The following is a 13,145-nucleotide window of genomic DNA, read 5'->3' on the forward strand; positions in this document are numbered from 1 at the left end:
TGCTTAACTGACCGAGCCACCCAGGCGCCCCATTATTTTATTTTTTATTGAAGCGTAATTGAAAGACAGCATTATGTTAGTTTCATATGTATAACATAATGATTTGACATTTGTATGCATTGTGAAATGGTCAACACATCGTCTGTTTATCATCCACCACCATACAAAGTTACAACAATTTTTTTCTTGTGATGAGAACTTTTAAGATTTACTTTCTTAGCAACTTTCAAATTTAGAATACAATATTATTGACTGCAGTCCCCATGCTGTGCATTACATCCCCATGACTTATTTATTTTAGAACTGGAAGTTTGTACCTCCTGATCTCCTTTACCCGTTTCACTCACCCCCTCCTGCCCCGCCTCTGGCGACCACGAATTTGTTCTTTGTATCTATGAATTTTGTTTTGTTTTGTTTTGTTCGTTCATTTGTTTTATTTTTTAGATCCCAGATATAAGTGAAATCATATGATATTTGTCTTTCTTTGTCTGACTTGTTTCACTTAGCATAATACTCAGAGTTGTGTTTTCAAAAGATTGCTCTGGTGGCAATGTTGAAGTTGTCTTGGAAGCAATCCAGATTGGAGCCAAGAAGAATAATCAGAAAGCTATTGCAGTAATGTAGACAGGAAGGGATAAGGAGGAACTGTGGAGATAAAGATGTATCAATGAACATGAACTCTATTTAAACAATAGCTATTACAATGTAATATAGTTTAGTTGTTAAGAATTTGGGTTTTGGAGTAAGGTATAACTGGGTTCAAATCTGCTCTGCCATTTCCTAGCTGTACAACTCTGGGAGCATCACTCAACCTCTAGGAATCTCTTTTCATTTGCAAAGTGGGGGCAGAGAGAGGCCAGTATCCTCTTCATAGGGGTTAAATGATATAATACAGTAAATTGTTAATGTAGAATCACATTCAGTTCTTTATATATGAATAGACTCACACATTTATATAGATGCTAACATAGAGCGAAAAGAATAGATCTAAGTGGACCACAGGTTTCAGACTCTGGATGGTGGATGGGGAATATTAGAGGGGAAACAGGTTTGAAGGAAAGAAATGTAAGCTCAGTACTGGAAACATTTGCCTTTAAGGTAATTTAGGGACATTCAAATGGCCTATGCCATTGGGCATGTGACACTTGAGCACAATGAATTTGACCAAAAATAGACATTTGAGTATCACATATTACACATTATAGTTGAAATTTGATTGAGATCACTTAGTTATCTGAGTCATCTTTGGAGGATTTGGGACAGGGAAAGTAGCTGGGAAGAAGACTAAAGAAATGGCTGCAAGGGTGGAAGACAAACCAGGAGAGTCACATGAGACAAGGGAAGGGGTGACCAAATGCACTGAATGGTACAGAAAGTTCCAATCCTGACTTTTATCATTACAGGTCGTAGAAAGCCTCAGTGAATGGGTATTTTGCAGAGTAGTAGAGATTTAAGCTGCATGACATGGGTTGGAGAGTGAATGGGAAGAAAGAAGATAGAGACAGTGAACCTAAGGTGCTATCTCCATAAACTTGGCCATGACCAAAATGAAGCAACTGGACAATAGCTGGAGTGAGGGAAAGTCAACAGATGGCATCTCAGTCTGCTCAGGCTTCCATAACAGAATACCACTGACTGGGTGGCTAAAACAACAGAAATTTGTTTTCTCATAGTTCTAGAGGCTGGAAGTCTATGATCAACTTGCCAGCAAATTCCATTTCTGGTGAGAACTCTCTTTCTGGCTTATAGATGGTTGCCTTCTTGGTCTGTCCTCACATGGCCTTTCCTCAGTGAGTGCTAGTGGAGAGAGAAATTAGGATCAGGGCCCTGCCCTAATGACTTCGTTTAACCTTAATTACTTCCTTAGAAGTACCCCCTCTCCAAATACAGTCAGACTCGGGGTTAGTGCTTCAACATATGAGTTTTAAAGGGGACACAGACCTTCAGTCCATAACAGATGGAGTTTATGAAAACAAACAAACAAACAAACAAACCTGAAGATGTTGGTGTGTATGTGAGTGCTGAGGTAGAAGAGCCAGTAAGGAGGACAATATTAAAAATACAGGAGAAAGAACATGGGCTATTGGAATGATGACCCTTAGAAGTGAACGTATAGCCTTGGATCACAGAACTAAGGGTGAAGGGAGTGGAGATGGAGTAAAGATGGATGCACTAGTAGGTGTTCTGGTAGGGAATTCCAGGCTGATAGAAGATGCAAAGTCATTTGAGAATGAGGTGATGGTCAGGAGGAAGGGGTTTAAGGAGATAGGTAGATGTGTGGTTGCTTAAGCCCTGGCTGCACCAAGACTGGGAATTGATAATGGTCCAGTTTTCCCAGTTGGGTGATGATGCCTCATTTAGGTAAGTATCTTACACATCCTGGAAGGCTGCTAATCTGCTCAACCATTACTACCATTTTGTATCAGCTGTCATCTAGAGACACCAAGTTGAAGCTTGAGTTGAAATTCCTGCCTTTGAGTCCAGAAGTACAGGTTGGAGAAGATACAGTAGCAGGTCTCATTAAAATAAAAGGGAACTTTAGTTGTCAGGACTGTAAGTGTTCATGGTGCTCATTGCACTTTTGGCCTGCATTGGTAAAAATACAATATAGACAACAAAGAAAGTAAAAATCCCTCTCCCATATGCACCTGTCAGGCTATAACTGGAGAATTCTGGGCACCACACTTGAGAAGAACATGAACTATGTTGTAGTGACACAGAACAACAGACAGGACTCGTGTCTTGCCATGTGACACATGGCTATAGCCACTAAGGGACATTTAGCCTAGAGAAGAGAAGATTCAGCAGTAATAAGATAATTGCTGGTTTAATCAGTCTATCTATCTTATCTTTTATGGGTTCTCACTTCAAAAGAGGTTTCACACCTGCTGTTTCATTGCTTTCCTCTAACTTCCCTGGGGAAGAGGGACATTATTACCCAGACTTCACAGACGGGGAGATTGAGACATCTAGAGGATAAATACAGGAGGCAGCCCAGGCAACCAACATTCAACAACTTGCTCCTTCACCATCTCATTCTTGACGATCATAATAAATGTTTCCCCCTGTCTCCTCCCATAAAAATCCTCCCATCTTGCAGAGCCCAGCTGGAATTTCTCTTCAAAGAAGCTTCCTCTGCATCATGGAGCCCTCTTGTCTCCTTTGAAATCTGACAGTATTCAACATTTTACTAAGGATCTAAACAATATAAATAAAATGGCAGCTGTTGTTGGGACTGTAGTCCTGGTTTATATATTATTTTGTGTTGTTCACTGCAGTTTGGCATGTGTTGGTCACCTCTCCCTCCATACAGTGAAAATAGGGGTTCTTATCTCTCATAAGGCCTGGTCCAGTGCTGAACCCTGAAGAGGTGTTCAATATTATGCCCTTTGCCCCATAAAGAACAATCTTGCCATTTTACAAGACTGTCCATTATACACTGCATCCTTGAAAACACAGTCTGAAACAAAGGTCAGTCAGTATGTTTGCTTGCGTTTGCTTGGAAGTGTAAGACACCCATGAAGAATTGTCTCCCAATGATAGGTAATGCTCAAATATTCCCAAGCATTAACATTTTAGCAGCTAATAAGAGCTACCAATTATCTCCTTGACATTCTCCTGATCGATAAAGTAGATAATGAAAACTGGAATACCAGGAGATTTAACAAGATTGTTTTTTTTTTTAAATATGGCCTGCAAATACTTCTACTTAACCTAAATTAATCCTTGAAAAAAATGACATATGACTGATTTGAAGCACCTATTTTTCCGTTTTAAGTTTTCCTTAAAAAAAATTTTTTTTAATGTTTTTAAATTTTGGACAGAGAGAGAGCAAGTGCCCCCAGAGGAACAGAGAGAGAGAGAGAGAGAGAGAGAGAGAGAGAGAGAGAGAGAGGGAGAATCCAAAGCAAGTTCCATGCTTAGTGCAGAGCCTAATGTGGGCCTGGATTCCCGACCCTGGGTTCATTACCTGAGCTGAAATCAAGAGTTGGACACTCAATTGACTTAAGCCACCCATTAAATTTTACTTCTGCCCACATACTATTTCTGAGACCTCATGTATTTGAGGACAATGCTTTTGATTTTCTTTGAATTAGCCATTCCCCTGGCTATTCAACACTCAACCCATTCACTGAGTACATGATCCTTCATGATACAGCCTCAGCCTCATACAAACGAATTCATTCACTCATGTAGGTTCTGCTCCATCCTAATTCTGGAAGCATCTCAAGCATGTTCTTCCATGCCTGTATACCTTTGCGTGTGCTTTTTTTTTTCCCCCTGCTGGAAAGCTTGCCCAATTTTTTTTTTTTTTGAGAAGGTAAACTATTTGTCCTCCAAAACAAGACTTATGCTTTGTCTTCTCTGTGGAACATTTCCTATATCCTCTAAGTGGAATTACTGACTTCTGCCTCCGTGATCTTTGTTCATCTATAATAGCACCTCCTATACCGCGCTATAATTATCTATTTATATAGCAATCTCAGTCAGTTTGAGAGTAGGAACTATGTCTCTATATTCCTATGCCAAACAGAGTGGATGTTAAAGAAATTTTTTTCTCCAAATGAATGAATACATTAGGCCTCTTGGTCACAAGCAACTGATGATCTCAAGAAAAAAGATTTTATTGGATGACCATTGGAGACAAGTCATTGAAGGACTAGAAAACTGGGTTTGGAGAATGGGTGGGACACAAGGGAACTCAAGAGGGCAAATCAGCAGGGACAAAGAAATTCTCATTATCATTCATATCTTTGCATCCATCCCCTGGGATTCCCAGGATGGGGAGAATGTCCCATTGACCAAGTCTGTGTCTCATGCTCACCTTCACACCTTCGGTCTGTTCACTCCACAGACAGGCTGGGATGAGGTATACCCAACCTTGTCAGCTTGTGAGTCTGGGGGCTGGGAGCTGGGAGCAGGTACTACTTCTCACCAAGATTACATACATTCGGGAAAAGCAATTCCCTGAAAGGAAACCAACATGTAATATGAAGGGGAATCAAATGTGTCCAACAATAAAAAAAGTGACAAATGTCTACTATGAATGAAATTTTGCAGAAAAAGAGACTATGTGATTTTAAAATCAATTTAATATTGGATTGGTTGATTACCAGCAAGCTCACTTGTGACATTTAGCACCTTTCTTTATTTTCCTTGATGAACTCAGAGCTCTTGCATAAATTTAATAATGTGTTATGTATCCCCTGGGTGTCTGATTTACTGACTTGAGCTGAATGACTGGACTCAATACAAAAAGAGCTTGCAAAGTTCGCCTATGGCTTTCCAGCCATGAAGGAACTAAGCTCTTATGCTCCCTGGAGATGTTAAAAATTCTAAAATGAAGTACCCTCTGCTCTGGTTTCTGCATTTCAGCATCTCTCTTCTGCTCTCACATACTTTTGCCATTTTAAAATTAAATCTAAGAAACTCATTCCATATTTTTCATCATCTGCTTTTGAAAGTGAATGTTATGGATTTATGGTTTGAGGTTCTTTGATGTTAGAGCAGCAAACTATGCTTGCTTCACTTGTTTTTGTTTCATTTTTTTTCACATCTATGAAGCTTTGATAATTTGATTTATTAAAACACCACAGTCAATGTAGGGGAACTGACACCACTTGCGTTGTTGGAAAGTGTCACAAAACATCAGGCGCTAGTTCCCTATGGAGAGCTTATATCTGTTATTATGTACCCCTCTCCTCTTTGGTCCTCAGGGAAGTTTGGTATCAAGCAACATCTCAAACTATGCCCCAAGGATATTTATTTCTAGGACATTTCAAGATTTTAATAACTATATCCCACCCCCTCATTTGTATTTTGTGCCTGCTAAGATGTACACAAAGGTCGGTTAGTTTTTCTTTATTTTATTTTATTTTTTTATTTTTAATGTTTATTTATTTTTGACAGAGAGAGAGAGACAGAGTGTGAGTGGGGGAGGGGCAGAGAGAGAGAGAGGGAGACACAGAATCTGAAGCAGGCTCCAGGCTCTGAGCTGTCAGCACAGAGCCCGATGTGGGGCTCAAACTCACAAACTGCAAGATCATGACCTGAGCTGAAGTTGGACACTTAACTGACTGAGCCACCCAGGCACCCCATCAGCTAGTTTTTCTTATCAAGCAGCAGAAATGCTCCTTCCCCTTCCTTCATAGTGACTGTGGATCTGATATATTAAAATTTATGTTTTATATGGTATCCCTTTAAATGTCTCAGGGAATTGGAACTTCCTGAAGCCAGGGAATAATTATCTTTATCCCACTGTATACATTATAGATCCCTGAGCAGGAGTAATGATGAAAGGGAAAAAATGATCCTTGCTACAAGGCAGGGGGTGTTTTTCTGTCCTCAGTTTCTATCAGAAAGTGGTGGTGGTGGGGGCAGGTGGAGGGAAGGGAGAAGATGGGGGATGGTGAGAAGGAGAGAATGAGAATAGGAAAACTTTAGACAGAGTAGAAAGCGTGGATAAGCAGACTATCAGAAGAACTTAAAAACATAGAAAAAATGTCAGGGTTAGAAGAGTCCCTAGATATATTCACTACAATTCCCTCTATAACATCACTGGGTTTCAAAGAAAGGAACCCTCATGTGCTACAATTTAATGAATATGTTCATGTGTAGAGGGGATATTATAAAAATATAATAGGAGAATCTTTCGGGCATCTGAGGAATAGAAAAAATCCAGGTCAAATGGAAACCAGAACTGGAAAGATGGAAACCTGGGGCTCTATCTCTCTCCCCCACACCATGTGTCAGGTATTGTACAATCTTTCTTCTCGAGATTGGCCATTCAACACACAGTACAATATAGTCTATTATTAATTTCTTCACCCAACAAGAAAATAGAAAAGCAATTAGACATGTCAAGAAATACAAAAAGTCATGGTCTAAAAATGCAAATTAATCTGTGACATGATATTTTGAATTGATAGAGCGTCAAGAGAAAGGATACATTTAACCTTGGTATTAGGAATATTCTCCTTGTCATGACACAGGCTTAATAACATAAGAATTACGATATCTTGCTAATGGATCCATTTACACTACTTAATAATATAATAGCACAAACGGTAAAATTTCTGTTGAAATTCTTACTATGTGACAGGCGCTGTGCTAAGTGATTTAGATTAATTATTTCATTTAATCTTCAAACAATCCTATAGTGTAGGTATTATTATCCCATTTTTTTTTCAGATGAGAAATTAAGGCACAGAGAAATTAAGTAACCAAGTCATACGACTCTTAAGTGGCAGTTATTCTAAAGCCTCAGGCTTTATTACTCTGATATATTGTTTCTGGCTAGGCTATATTATCCCCATTCAGGAATGAATGATATTTGCATAATTGTAAATGCTCTTTGGATCTTTAAAAGAATCTATAGATAAAGCATGTAAAACTTGATTATAAATCCAAAAGACCTAAGCACATACACATAATAATATAGAAGAAACCTAGGGGAAAGAGGGAGGAAGAGAAGAGAAAATAATACTTATTTCCTCACCTTTCCCAGTAGAAGAGATATTGTTTAATGTTCCTGCATCAGAAGAGCTGTATTTAAAAAAATTTTTTTAGTGTTTATTTATTTTTGAGACAGAGAGAGACAGAGACCGAGACAGAGCACGAATGGGGGAGGGACACAGAGAGAGGCAGACACAGAATCTGAAGCAGGCTCCAGGCTCTGAGCTGTCAGCACAGAGCCCCATGTGGGGCTTGAACTCACAAACTGTGAGATCATGACCTGAACCGAAGTCGGATGCTTAACCGACTGAGCCACCCAGGTGCTCCAAAAGAGATGTATTTTTAAAATTATAAAAATAGGTGCCAGAGCTAAAAACAAAAATAAGTTAACAAAAGTTGGAAGAGGGTTTAATCCAAATGAGTAAATTTTTTATTTCTCAAAACATTATTCAATAGATTCTTCTTAAAGTTGATAAATCAAGAAATAGCATAAACATGTTAGCTGAGTTATGTAGATGACTACCAGAAAACTTAAAACTATAAACAAACAGATGAAAAACAGTTACCTGTGAAAGACGGGCCTGGAGTGAGGATCATAGAGCGAGATTTTTACTTTTCATTTTATACCTTTCCACTGAAATTATTATTTCCATGTACACATATTATGTTTTATAAGAACCATGCCCATACTATTCATTCAGTAAGTCAACATCTAGGTTTCCATCCCAGAAAAATGTTCATGATGTACATTATAGAAGTGGCTCTAAGGGAAATGAGGGCCTTCCTCCAAGGCCGGGGAGGGGTGGGGGGGCGGGAAGTACAGTCCCTGAAGGGGAGTCAGTGCTGGCTAAACACCATGCCCCAAAGGTCTGGGGTCTCTTTACATCTATCTGAATGTCCTTATCCACCTTATCCATCTGAATGCACCTTATCCACCTATTCTAAGGTGCAGCCCAGAGATCGGAGAAAACAAGGACTTTTGTGTCTGAGTTTCTCACCCTCTGTTCTCTTTTACGTTTACTTCCGGGTGAGAAGGCAAAGTAGATTCCACTTCCTTTTCTGGTCTGTGTCTTACTTTTTTGACCTGGGACACAAAAGCCTCACGGCTTGGCTTTAATGGTGGATGGGATGCAGGAGGGGAACGTAGTCTACCAAAAAGAATGTTGGGAGGTATTTCAAAGGCATCATCTCCCTTATGTATCTACACACACCCAGAAAGGTCTGCAAGGACACGGGCTGCTTCAATAGCAATGGACACTTCTAGGGAGGTGAGTGGGGAGGGAGGATGTATTCATGTATGACATGAGTAATTGTTTTGGTTCTTGTTGCTACGGATACTTTTTTAGTGCTGTCATGTTTTATCCATTTTAATCATCACAATAGCCCAGCAAAATTATTTTTTCTATTTTTTTGAAATTAATAAACTTTATTTTTAGAGTTTTAGGTTTACTGAAAAATTGAGTGGAAATCACAGAGTTCTCATCCACCTACCCTGCCCTTCCTCCCCAGTTTCTCCTATTATTAACATCTTGCATTAGTGTGGTACATTTGTTACAGTTGATGAGCCGATACTGTATGTTATTATTAACAAAAGTCCCTAGTTTACTTTAGGATTCACTCTTATGTTTGACATCCTGTGGGTTTTGACAAATGTATGACATGTATCCACCATTATAGTGTCATACAGAACAATTTTACCGTCCTAAAAATCCCCTGTGCTCACCTATTCATCCCTCCCCCTAATTGAGTTTTTTAAAAACCGTGTAGTCCTGATTCCCGTACTGTTCCCACTTGCCCATGAAGTGCAATTCAGTCCACTGCACCTGTTCTTTTCATTAGTGACTCTACTTTCTGTGATAATAGTATGTGAGTGGTCTTCAAGCACCTCATATCCTGCCACTACTGCCACTTGTCAGGGGAAAACCCAGACAGGATGAGATCCACATTCCCAGCTGTCCCTGTCTTCCAAGGAAGAGAAACCCTAAACCAGTAGCTAAAGAGTGAAACCAGATACCCCAGGGAAGGGGTAGGGGGGTGTTAGGTCTCTGGTGGTCTGGAAGAGGCACCAAGCCAGAAACCCAAAAGTGCTGGGAAAACCAGCAAGGGGGTGTCGATAGGGTTGGGTAACATCCCAGCTGTGGGATAACATCCTTGCTGTGGCGAAGGGACAGCAAATAACAGGACTTAGGATTTGAGAGGAGCTCTTACTGCAGACTGATTACGAGCAATATGGAGCCCTCCTGCTTCCCGGATAAAACCATATCCTGATTTCCAAGGTTAGCACTGGGTGGGGTGCGGGGGAGAGTCTCTTGTGGAGGTGGCCAAAAATGAGGCTGGCTTTCTCGAGGCAGTGATTTTCAAACGATTTTACCATGACCTACAGTGAACATCTATTTCATATTGACATCTAGTGTATATAACAGTGCACACACTGTGCATACACAAACATATACACACTGTTAACAGTATCAGCAGCACCTAGGAACTTGCTAGAAATGCAAAATAAGGAGCTCACTTTTGCCTACTAAATCGGAGTTGGTATTTTAACCACGTTCCCCAGTAATCATGGTTTAAAAAGCATTGATCTGGGGGACGTCAAACTCAAAGATGAGTAAACCATCCCTGTAAACCCCAAGTGATTTCTTTCCACGTAAGGGACAATTAGTAAATGGTCTAAATACTATAGTCTTAGTATTCATCTTGTATCTCATCCCTCTCAGGGCTCCATCACATAATAGTAATGATTGTATTAAGGGGTTAAGTAAGTGCCAAATGCTATTCTAGTGCCTTAAGTGTATTAACCCTTTTCATTCTCATTACAACCTTAATAAAGTAGGTTCCATTATTTTTCATTTTATATATGAGATAATTGAGGTACAAGAAGGTTAAGTAAGTTGCCCTGGCCACACAGCAAATAAATGGGGAAATAAAACTGATGAAAGTGATAGAAAATGGTCAATAGATTTCTGCAAGATGGAAAGTGGACAGAACAAGGCTATTAAGCGAAACAGGTGGAGAAACATGAGACCTCACATATTCTCCCTGCTGGAGCCAGTCAACTAACAAAATTATTGACAGGCTGTGCACTCAGAATCAGTAGTATGGCCAAGGATCAAGGTGATAACTGGAGCAAACACTAGATAACTTTCCTGTTGGTACACCCTGGTAATCCCCCACCCCTTTAGGGCAGAAAGCCCAGGCAGCTGAAACTCGCCCAGGGCAAAAGGGTATGCTTCAAAAATTTGGAACTAGCCATCTGGGGGAAAGCTAAGACCTCCATATAAATACTATTCTTCTTCTCGTTTAGACACACGGGAGTTCCCACAGCCCAGCGATTAAGTGTGACGGTAAAAACATCTCAGACCTATGAGGACTTAGAAGATCTATCTTGCATGTCCCCTTCTGTGGGAAGTTACTTATGGACATACTCCAGCAAATTAAACTAAAAAAGAAGGTGATATGCGATCCATAAACTAACAACTCTGATGCAGGAGAGCAGGGGCAGACAAAAGGTTCTAGGAAGAGAACAGTACAGCGAGCCCAGAGGATAAGTCCAGATTGGTGTGGGAGGGTTTTGGAGGGGAAAAGCCAGCTTACTCGGTAGAAAAGATGATATGAAAGAAAATTTGATGTTAGCCATTCTGCCAGGTGTAAAGTAGTATCTCATTGTGGTTTCGATTTGTCTTTCCCTGATGATGAGTGATGTTGAGCATTTTTTCATGTGTCTGCTGGCTATCTGGATGTCTTCTTTGGAGAAGTGTCTACTCATGTCTTTTGCCCATTTCTTCACTGGATTATTTGTTTTTTTGGGTGTTGAGTTTGATAAGTTCTTTATAGATTTTGGATATTAACCCTTTGTCTGATATGTCATTTGCAAATATCTTCTCCCATTCTGTCGGTTGCCTTTTAGTTTTGCTGATTGTTTCCTTCGCTGTGCAGAAGCTTTTTATTTTGATGAGGTCCCAGTAGTTCATTTTTGCTTTTGTTTCCCTTGCCTCTGGAGATGTGTTGAGTAAGAAGTTGCTGTGGCCAAGATCAAAGAGGTTTTTGCCTGCTTTCTCCTTGAGGATTTTGATGGCTTCATTAACAACTCAGGCAACAACAGATGTTGGTGAGGATGCAGAGAGAAAGGATCTCTTTTGTATTGTTGGTGGGAATGCAAGCTGGTGCAGCCACTCTGGAAAACAGTTTGGAGGTTCCTCATAAAACTAAAAATAGAACTACCCTACGACCGAGCAATTGCACTACTAGATATTTATCCACGGGATACAGGTGTGCTGTTTCGAAGGGATACATGCACCCCCATGTTTACAGCAGCACTATCAACCATAGCCAAAGTATGGAAAGAGCCCAAATGACCATCGATGGATGAATGGTAAAGAAGATGTGGTACATATATACAATGGAGTATTACTCGGCAATCAAAAAGAATGAAATATTGCCACTTGCAACTACGTGGATGGAACTGGAGGGTGTTATGCTAAGTGAAATTAGTCAGAGAAAGACAAAAATCATATGACTTCACTCATATGAGGACTTTAAGAGACAAAACAGATGAACATAAGGGAAGGTAAACAAAAATAATATAAAAACAGAGAGGGGGACAAAACAGAAGAGACTCATAAATATGGACAACAAACTGAAGGTTGCTGGAGGGGTTGTGGGAGGGGAGATGGGCTCAATGGGTAAGGGACACTAAGGAATCTACTCCTGAAATCATTGTTGCACTAGATGCTAACTAATTTGGATGTGAATTTTAAAACATAAAAAATAAAATTAAAAAAAAGAAAGAAAATTTGAGAACACAATAATGGAAAACAAAATGAAGAGAAAAAAGACAATAAGGAATTTCAAGGGGGCAGGCAAAGTATACAAGGACCTCAGTCAACTAAACATGACATGACTTAAAGCTAAATGTAAGAAAAAGAGCTCCATTAGTCTTTGATGCTATGAGCATTCTATTTAATGTGGTCCTAGGTTGTTGTTATGGGGCCTGCAGGGAGGGAAATGCAATTCCTGCAACCTGCTTCCCAGGCACTGAACAATATTTAAGTGATTATGCATGTGTAAATATCTTTCACTGGTGTCTAACTTTAGAGTCAACTTGTGGACAAAGCGGAGAAAAGTTAACAGAGCTTATACAGAAAATGTCAACAATTTTGACTGTGTATACCATGTAAAATGTAACTAACAGAAGGTAGAGTGTAGAAGAAAGGAAAGAAGGAAGACAGAATGGAATGATAATCCCTTCATTTTTATAAAGTAGGGAGTCATAGAATGCTGTTTGAAGTGTATAGAAGCTTGTGGGAGTATGAATTGGAATGTGTTTTTGGAGAGCAATTTGGCGATATATGGAAGCAAGCTGAAGATGCCCCAGAACCCATACCCCAGTAATTCTCCAAGGGAATCTCTCACACATGAGTACAAACAGGTTCACTACATCATTGTTTGGAATGGTTCGAAGGAATCAGTTTAGGTTAAGAGGCAGGACTACACAGTAGTTAAGAGAGAGGACTCTGGAGCTAGATGGTCATGTATTAGCCGTTGAGATTTCAGGTATGCGATTTCTTCTCTGTGCCTCAGTTTTCTCATAGCAAATGAGGATTGCTACAGGATCACATTAGTTAAGCAACATAACATCCTTAAAATAGTGCCTGGAACATAGTAGGCACTCAATGCTGTTGCTATTA

This window comes from Prionailurus viverrinus, chromosome B3 (genome assembly GCF_022837055.1).
Source record: "Prionailurus viverrinus isolate Anna chromosome B3, UM_Priviv_1.0, whole genome shotgun sequence".
Classification (NCBI taxonomy): domain Eukaryota; kingdom Metazoa; phylum Chordata; class Mammalia; order Carnivora; family Felidae; genus Prionailurus; species Prionailurus viverrinus.